The 10425-nt window shown below is 39.0% G+C and overlaps 1 pseudogene; it reads left to right on the forward strand.

Annotated features, from left to right (window-relative positions):
- The first annotated feature begins 10108 nt into the window (after positions 1–10108).
- On the forward strand, positions 10109–10227 carry LOC111738732 (annotated as a pseudogene).
- The last annotated feature ends 198 nt before the right edge of the window (positions 10228–10425 follow it).

Genomic DNA, 10425 nt, shown 5'->3' on the forward strand with positions numbered 1-10425 from the left:
TGGAAAACAGATATTACTTTCAGAGGCATAATTAAAGGATACATTTATATTGCACTTTTTATAGTCAAAGTACTGGTTGATCCATATATTATCCCTACAAAGTAAAAGCATGCTGCTCTTCTCCCTAGAGAGGCATGTTTCTAAAAACTCTCTTAATCAAGATTTGGAGAATTACAACCACTTTATTTTCTGCAGAAAATTATGGAACGTGAATCTATTTGTATAAATACACACATTTTCATTTATCGAAGGTGCCAGTCAAAATACAAGAGGATCATAAACATAAGATATAATAAACATATGTGTTGTTGTTTTTTGTTTATTTATTTGTTTTATCTCATCTGCATCCATTAGTTTCTTGTAGGAAAAATAAAAATAAAAATCCAAGTTTCCTTTGGGTAAAATTTATTCTCACTCATCACTTTGCCTGTAGCTCCAGAGCATGACCGATTAGATAGCTTTAGTGATTGGCAGGGACACATGTGATCCACCCTTGGCCAATGAGATGCAAACTTGGGAGTCTGCAAGAGCTCTTTTGGAAAGAACATGCATCTTCTTTCCGGTGGGATTGCTTAGCAGGTAGGATATCAATATGGGCCTGGCCATGTCGAAATGGTTACCACGAAGAAAATTCAGTCTGAAAATATAGTCAAAGCAGGGAGAAATTAGATGCAAAAACCAGGGAGAGACAATACGCTGATGCCATCATTTGTGGCCGTGGATCAGCCTCACCTGCGATTATGAGAAATTAGCTCTTTTCACTGGAAAATGAGTGGCACCCGATTAGTACATAAGCACAACTGATGTCTATACACATTAATAAGGATCCATTTTTACTATAACAGATAATAAGTATGATGGAAACTTTAATAGAATATTTTAAATGAAAATAACTGGGTAGGATTAAGTAAGAAAGGCTTCAGGTAAGACATTATAAATGATGCTTTGACTAGATCAAATAATTGTAAAGTAATAGCTCCTATCCTGACATACAGGAGTTTATATAAGGATTTGTTATGGATTTTCTCGTGTCCACCCCCAGAATTTAGTTTTTGAAGTCCTAACTCCCAGTACCTTAGAATGTGACCTGGCTTGGAAATAGAATTGTTGCATATCTATCTAATCACTTAAGATGTAGGAATACTGGAGTAGGATGGTTCCCTAATCCGATATGACTAATGTCCTTAAGAAAAAGGAGAAATTTGGACATAGACACACATAGGAAGAACACCATGCGAAGATGAAGGCAGAGATGGGGTGATGCCTCTACAAGTTAAGGAACACCAAGAATGACCAGCAAAGCACCACACGCTAGTGAAGAGGCATAGAACAGACTCTCGCTCAGAAACCTCAGAAGGAGCCAAGCTTATTGACACCTTGATCTTGGACTTCTGGCCTCTTGAACTGTGAGACAATAAATTTCTACTCATTAAGCTCACCTAGTCGGTTGTACTTTTTCCAGCAGCCCTAGTAAACTAATACAGGGTCTAAGGATATTTACAGATGAAGATAAAATATTCTTTGGGATAGAAATGAGTCAAAATAAAATAGAAGAGCACTGATCAAAGTTAACTGCCATTTGTTCTAAGAGTTCATAGAACAAAAGTTTAAAGACCAAACTAGAATGATGATTGAACAATGGAGATAAAGGAGTATATCTGAGAAATAGTATAAAGGAAGAAACCTGAAAGTTGGCAAGAAAATGGATTATTACTATGTAGGTTTGGATGGGAAAGATTTTTTTAAATTTGTTTCTTTATGACTTCGAAACTATGTGATTGGAGATTTAGAAACTGATAGACATTCTCAGTGAGAGAGTTTGGAAAGAATCATGGTGTGGAGCAGGAGATTCTAAGATAGCTTGAGTCGTAGCCTACTCTTACGGCCATTTCTGGTAGACATCTCAATCAAGTGAAAAAATGTAATACAACCAATAGAGGAACAACTGACATTATGTGTCTTCTGACATGATCCTCTTAAGAAAACGAAATATTACTAATTTGTATATTTTCAATGTATTTAACTTGCACCAAGTTGTGAGGAAATAATCAAGCAAATGTAAACTACTGGACTTTCTATTAAACTTGGGCCTTTCAAAAATATTAAGTTCATTAAAGTTCAAAAAGAGTTGGTGAAACTAATCTAGATTAGAGGAGTCCAAAGAGATATGACCACTAAATGGAGTGTGTGGTACTTGAATAGATCCTAAATAAGGAAAATAAAGAACAGTTTTAAAAGACACTATTGGAATAATTTGAATACGGACTCTGTATTAGATTAACAGATCAGTATTCAATTGCTTGAATGTGCTTAACGATGTCAGATATGTAGGTTATTTGCGATATCAATGCTAAAGTGTTTAGCAGTAAAGCTTCAAAAATGCCTGCGGCTCTCTTTAAGTGGTCCAGCAAAAAAGCGTGTGTGCGGGAGTATGTGTATGCACATGTGCATGAGCATGTACACACACACACACACACACACACACACTCTCTCTGTTGGTGTTCTGCCCTGATCTCTTGGATCCTTTTTGCTATTTTAGTGTGTCCATCCACCAACTTTTCTGTGCTTTTTTTTTACTTCTAACATCTCACATCTAAGGCTTCATGGCGTCAAGAAATCCACGTAGACTTGAGGTTTGAACTAAATCTGAAATCGTACCCTTATGTAACTTCTTTCTGCTCCCCCAGTTTTCTTTCCTTATTCTTCATGTGAGCACATTTTTAATAAATCATTTTCCCATAAATTCTCATCTCAGGGTCTATTTGAAGGGAGTCTATTCTAGACGTATAGATACACACAAATAAGAGAAAAAGAGAGGGAGAGAGGCAGAGAGAGAGAAAGAGAGAGAGAGACAGAACAGAGAGAGAGAACAGATAATGTAAAATGTTATCTATCGTGAATCTAGGTGGGTTTATTTTCCTCTTCTTTCAAGTCTTCTGCAGGTTTGATATTGGGGAGGAAGGACTTAAAGCAGCTGGTCTACGATCCGTTTCTCCTTCCATTACTGAAGTACAACTCTAGGGAAAGAGAAAAGGCGGGGGGCCTGGTCTTATCTCTCAATATACACTCTGCTAACTGGACTTCCTAATAAATATACTACTGATATTTTCTAGGAAGAAAGTCCATATCTATAAAATCTTAGCATCATGGCCCTTGTTTAAGGTTGTTTAAACACACCTAGGATTTATAGATTTAAGGGGCATGGCTTTCTAGAAAATGTGACATAAATTAAATAACCACCTGGGATACAAAACTGAGCTATTTCATAACCAAAATGCTCTCTGCTGTGTGAAGTACCTCAGTTAGAGGCCTCACCTAATCAGGGTCGGGGTGCATATGTGAGGGAAGGAAGGAGCTGGGGAGCCACTATCACTGTCCAGATCTTCCCTGTGCATCCCTAGTGCCTGTTGGTTGCTTCTCTGTGAAATTATTAGTAAAGACTGGCTCTGGGAAAGACTCCTAGCTGTGAAGAATCTGATTTGACAATAGGCTCCTTAGTGTTAATGCAGCTATTTTTCGAACTAAAAACTTCTTCAGACAATAGAGGATGTCAGTTTCTTAATTTCTCACACACAGGATTTGGACTAGATATGTAAGTTTCTCCTCTAAGTTTGTACAACAAAGTATGCAAACATAAGAAGTTGGTCTTTTTTTAAAAAAAAATAAATTTTTAGAGCAATTTTAGGTTCACAGCAAAAATAAGCAAAAGTTAGCAAGATTTCCTCTATTTACCCTGCCCCTGCCAACATGCACAGCCTCCCCCATTATCAATATCACTCACCAGAGTGGCACATTTGTTACGATTGATCAATCTACATGGACAGACACATCCTTATCATCCAGAGTCCATACTTAACAACAGTGCTCACTCTTGATGTTAAATATTCTATGGTTTTAGACAAACGTATAACGACATGAATCCACAATTAATAGTGTCATATAGGGTAATTTCACTGCCCTAAAACCCTCTGTGCTCCTCCTATTCATCCCGCCTTTTCTCCTCTATCTCCTGGCAACCACTAATCTTACTCTCTCCATAATTCTGCTTTTTACAGAATGTCATGTAGTCGGAATTATATACTATATAGCCTTTTCAGATTGGCTTCTTTCAGTTGGTAATATGCATTTAAGTTTTCTCCATATCTCTTCATGGACTAAGAGCTTATTCCTTTTTAGTGCTGAATAATATTCCATTGTCTGGATGTATCATGATTTATTTACCCACTCTCCTACTGAAAGACACCTTGGTTAGGTTGGACTTTCAATGTGTCTATCATGTGGACTTTAGCTAAGGCTCTACTACTGCTGTTGCTCCTGTTAGGAGGGGTCATGGAGATGTGAGAGTGACAGAGGACACGTTTTAGTGTAGGGTTGCAGCTTCTGGGTGTCAGGAGTCAGCACTGGCTCTGCAGCAGCAACAATGCTATCGGATTGCCTCCTCTGTAGCTCCAGCGGTGGCCCTTGATGTCCACTCTTCCAGCCTTTCCAACAATCTTCTAAGCCCTTAATTTCCTGCATTAAATCCCTTTCTTCTTAAAATATCTACAGTGGTTTCTGTTTCCTGCACTGAATTTTGAATGATACAGTTTATTAGTAAACCATATGTTTACCCTATTTTGGTTTGGGGATGTTTTTCTCAGCTTCTTGATTTGTGTACACCTATGTTTTATCTACCTTTAAGATTTTAAAAGTATAAAATAAAAATAATAGGTATAAGAGACATATCTCTTAGCCAGATAAAAAAGACAGAGAATAATCTGTCATATTTCATAGCCTATGCTCTTTATTTACTGTATATATCTCTTTAGATAACTGTTTATACAATTGTTGGGGTTTTTTTTTTCCTTCTGCATACAAGTTTAAATATCTAAATTCTTATTAAGAAAGATAACAAATGCACTAGGATTTTTCCTGGACCAAAAAATACTTTCAAGATTATTTGAATCTATTTTTTCTTTTTGTTCAGTAGATATCACTGCAAACTAATCCAGAATCTAAAATTGTTAATGCCATATGTGTCATTGATTTCCATCTTGCCAATTAAATAAAGGTTACCGCCTGGGCGCTTCAAAGATTGCCTCTCTCCCTAGGCACCGTCACAGTAATTCAGCTCAGCCAGGGCACTCCTGCTGGCAGTCCTCAAATTCCCTCTGCAGGGAACGGCAGTACGCCTTCTGGGAAAACTCCACTTAGAGAGTGGGAAAAGTATTGATAACTAGAACTCCAATTTGCTGACCTTGCATTGTTCATAAGAGAAGCTCATCTTTTCTGTTTTCTCAAAGGGCCACAAATTAATTCAACAAGAATTTATTGAGCACCTATGGTGTAGAAGGCCCTGGGCCAGTTCCTAAGAATATCAAGGAAAAAAAAAAAATAGATGTGAAGCTATGTTTGTCTTCCATAAGTTCTGACTTTGAGTAGTTGGATACATACTAGTTTTAACATCATGTGATCAGGTCTGTGAATGGAGTGCTATTGGGCAGCGAAGAGGCAGGAAGAGTCAAATTTCGCTGTGAGGAGGTGAAATAGTGATTTGCCACGTAGAGAAGGAGGCGACATTTGAACTCAGTTGTGAAGAATAATTAAGGCTTGTCCAGGCCAGAGGGACAAAAAATGAAGGGGAATTTAAGAAGGAAAAAACAAACAAAAAAGCAGTGTGAGCCAAGGCAGGAAGACAAGAGATGACTAGGCTTGCTCAGGAAACCACCGAGAGGGTAGTTAGGAAAGTCTGATGGTTAATTTTATGTGTCAACTTGACTGGGCCACGGGAGCCCAGTTTAGGGGCAAACTTTACTCTGGGTGTTTCTGTGAGGATGCTTTTGGATGAGATTAACATTTAAATTGGTAGACTTGATTAAAGCAGCTTCCCCTTACCCCAATATGGGCCTCATCCAATCAGTTGAAGGCCCCAATACAACAAAAAGGCTGACTTGCCCCTGACCAAGAGAGAACTCCTGCCTGACTGCCTTTGAGCCGAGACATTGTCTTTCTTTCCTGCCTTTGGACTTGAACTGAAACATCTGCTATGTCTGGGTCTTGAGCCTGCCAGTGTTCAGACTGGAACTACACCATTGGCTCCCCTGGGGCTCCAAGTCTTGCCAACTGCAGATCTTGGGACTTGTCAGCCTCCATAATCACATGAGCCAATTCCTTATAATAAACTTTTTATATATATACACACACACACATTCATTCTATTGGTTCTGTTCTCTAGAGAACTCTGAGTAACACAGAAAGGGTAGCAAAAGGTGAGGTTGCAATATTGAACATAACCAGAATGTAAAGAATCTGAAGGTTGTTCTACATATATTAAAAACAGCTAATATTTCTTTTCAATATTATAATTGTTATTGTAACAAGCTATAATTTTGCTGCTTATTTCTTGGGGTGCCAAGACACTCTTCTGAGTGCTTTACAGGTATCGACTCATTTGTTTCTGACAGTCCCTTTACAAGGGAGGCACTATTATTATCATCCTCAATGTACAGAGAGGCAGAAATGATGCACAGGGAAGTAACCTGCCTTCAGCCACTTAGCTGGTAAGCGGCAGAGCCCCGAATGGAACCTAGGCAGTCGCATCTCTAGAGTCTGCATCCTGTTGCTACCGCTTTAGTAATGCTCTGACATTGAACTTAATTCCACAGGTATTTTCGGGCACAGAGATATATATTAAATTTGCCACTTTAGAAAAATTATTCTCATGGTAGAATGGAGAGCAAATGAGAGAAGGAAAGTACAAAGATTGCAGAAATTGAAATGAGACTCGGTGGTAAGTTGCTGGCCTGATCTGGTAGTGGTGGGAATAGGGAGTCGGTGATGATCCTAGGAAACCGTTCTCAAGATAGCGTCACCATGATCTGGCACCTAATCAGATGTCAGGAATGAGAGAAAAGCGGCATGAGTAGGAACTGATAAATGATGACCTGAGCTGGGAAGCATGTTGAGGGGAGGGGAGAGGACAGCTAGTAGGGATTTAGAAACGGAAACTGAGAGGTCCGCAGATAGAAATTTGAAGATAGTCTAGGATTAGAGCAATAAATTTTGGAGTTATATTAGTTTCCTCTAGCTGCTGTAACACTGTACTGCAAACTTGGTGGCTTTTTACAATAGAAATTTATTCTTTCACAGAAATACAAAACCAAGGTGTGGACAGAACCACAGTCCCTCTGGAGGATCTAGGAGAGAATTATTCGTTCCTTGGCTCCTTCAGCCTCTGACGGCCGCTGGCATTCTTTGGCACTCCTTGGCTTGTGGCTGCCTCACTGCAGTCGCTGCCTCCAATACCACACTCTCCCCTATGCGTGGGCTGACTCTCCCTCCCCTCTTCTTATAAGGACAGGTGCAGTGGTATTTAGGGCACATCCAGTTTATCTAACATTCTCTCCCTACCTTAATATTCTTAACTTAGTCACATCGGCAAAGACCTTTTTACAAATTAGGTAACGTTTATAGGTTACCAAGATTAAGATCTGACAAGTTTGGGTGCCTATTATTCAGCCTATTATAGAAGTCATGAGAATGTGAAAGATTAGGAAGGAAGAAGAGTTGCCAAGGGCAAGAAATGGCAGGAAGCCGCATTGGTGTAGGGAAAGGAGCCCTGTGAGTTCAAACCCCAGTTTGCCACTGCTCGTGTGAACCTAACCACGTGGCCCCAGCACCATTGGATGTCATTTCGTCCTCTGTGATGAAGCTCAACTCCATGATTTTCCTCTCGAGTAGAAAATGTTAAGCGTGCATTTCATCTAAATAAGTGTGCAGAGTCATTTGGAGTCTGTGGCTATTTCAGAATCTTATTTTACTGAAATAATATTAAAAATGAGAAGATAAACCCAAAAGCGTCCACAATCTTTTCATTTAACCAAATCAGTGTTTTCATTTATATGACATTTTCTAGTCCCTGAGCAAGCACACATTCGATTTTTACATATTGGCCACACTTTCATAGGTAGACTTTTATAGTCTGTATTGTAATTTAAAATGTCACCACGATTATTTTTCCATTCTGCTACAGCCCTCTCTTCCAATTTCCTCCACACCCCATCCTGCCCAAGCTTCCACATAGTGAAGCTAAAGGAGATGCATTCTGCATGCGGGGTACCCCCTGCAGTGGAGCAATGACAACCATCAGGACAACAATGGTGACCTGCCTCCTAGGATGCTGCACACTTGTACCCCACAGTCCCACCTCCAACAGAGTCAGCTCGAAACCCCTTCAGGTAAAGTTCTTTCCCATTCTAAACTTAGATTCTAATTCTTACCAAGGCAAAAACACGTTAGTATGCAGATACTTATAGTAACTTCTCATAAAGCTTTTATTTTATATAAAGCTTGAAATAATACTTTAGAGAGTTAAAATATGTCCCATATTGAACAGATTTAGCTTTTCATTCAGGTGATGTCTCAACTACTGTTGCCCTGAAGATTACATCCCATCACTTTTTGGCCTTCTGGCTAAGATCAAGTGTAGGATTACATCCCATTCAAACATACCTGCTTCAAGCTATGTTGACATCATTTTTCCCAATACAAAATAACTGCTACAATTAAGTCCTTAAGTCAGTCATCTCTATTCTGCATAAAAGTGCTGAGCATAATGCAAAAATGCCCCACTTTTCTGCAATAAATAGCAATCTGAATTTAATTGCAAATTTTCTGAGACATTCTTGGAACTCTATTTATTCTATTTGGTCTTTGCATCTTTTATTTTCCAAGCTGACTCTCCCCGTTAAATAACCTCACAGTCCACAGGCAAATGGGCAAATGTCACACTTTCGACCTCTCTCTCTCTCTCCCCCTCTCTCTTACATACACACACACACACACACAGAGAGAGAGAAAAAAATAGGTTGAGCTATCAAAGTGTGCTATAATCAATTTTCATTCAGTATGTATTAAATTTTGAAATGGTACCAAAGAGCGTGAAACTAAAAGAATCAATCATCTTTTATCATGTCCCTTCAGGATGAAATTAACTTGAAATGGTCATTCTTGTTTCTTTCCGCTGGAAGAGAAAAAAATAGCTTGGAGGTGCTGGATGAAATCTAGGACATTGAACACCTGCTATGGAGGAGCAAAGCATCCTCTGTGCAGGGGTTTAATGATGTTAAAGGTGCTATGGTTCACATGGGCACCGACCACAGGTTTAACTTGTACTTTGGTTCATATCTGCAATTAGCTTCTATTCTGCCTCTTGGCTCACCATGGATGAACCTGCCAGAATGTGTGTGGTTGGGCAATTTACTTAACCTCTCAATGCCTCAGTACCTTCATCTGTTGATGTGGATAGGGCTAATAGCATCTTCCTTAAACAGATGTTGAAAGGACTAAATCACATGATACATATGAAATACAGGATAGTGTCTGATGCAGAGGAAGTACTTGATAACTCTTAGCTACTCTATCCAACTTCTCATTCTATTGGATGAGGAGTTTTAGTCATCTATCCTAATCATGCCATTTCACCAGGGATTCCTTGAGGACAATTTGCAGTCCGTGAGAGCATTCACATTTCCCTGATCTGACTTCCAGCTGCCCTGTTTCTCCATGGAGCAGCCCTGTGAAAATTCCAGTCACCCAGTGTGGCCATCTTGTAACACTCAAGCCTTTGGGATGGAAGTCCGATTTTAGCCCAGAGTAGGTTGATGAAGCTGGCTTACCACTTCAATGTTAAGCATAAAATCCTGGATGACAAAGGGGAGCTAGTTAGGAAACTGTGGTAGATACCATCCTCCCAACAAGTTAAATGAAATCAACTCCTATGAACCTCCAGATTGACCTGTAATTGAAAACTGGTTGGCACCGTGCTGTTTGTCAGCTTCCCAAATGACACTCTGACTTTTTTGTTTTCATTTTCTATTTATCTGTTATTGAAAATCTTTGGATGCTGTGATGCCAACACAACAGATCTCAGTGGCATATTTTTGTTCCATTGCAAAAAAAGAAGAAGAAGAAGATTAAATGACAGGAAGTAAAGCTGTGAAACATATTTTACTTTAAAATGACTCGAACAATAACTTTTTAAAAAATAGTCTCTGTCATCATAGAACTTGGTGCTGGAAATGTCCTTAATCTTCTCATGCAATGATTTCTTTTCTCAAATGAAGAAACAATCTAGGGTCATGCTACCCTGAACAAGCCCGATCCTGTCTGATCTTGGAAGCTAAGCAGGGTCAGGCCTGGTTAGTACTTGGATGGGAGACCACCTAGGAAGGCTGGGTGCTGTAGGCATAAAAAAAATAAATAAAATAAGGGGTTGTAAGCTGACAAGGTCCTTGTAATCTGTGAGGTCAACCAAGGGTTGCCTCGTCTAAAATAAATAAATAAATAGATGATAGATAGATAGATAGATAGATAGATAGATAGATAGATAGATAGATAGATAGATATAGATAGATAGATAGATAGATATAGATAGATAGATAGATA

This window comes from Pteropus vampyrus, unplaced genomic scaffold, assembly GCF_000151845.1.
Source record: "Pteropus vampyrus isolate Shadow unplaced genomic scaffold, Pvam_2.0 Scaffold42, whole genome shotgun sequence".
In the NCBI taxonomy this organism is placed as follows: domain Eukaryota; kingdom Metazoa; phylum Chordata; class Mammalia; order Chiroptera; family Pteropodidae; genus Pteropus; species Pteropus vampyrus.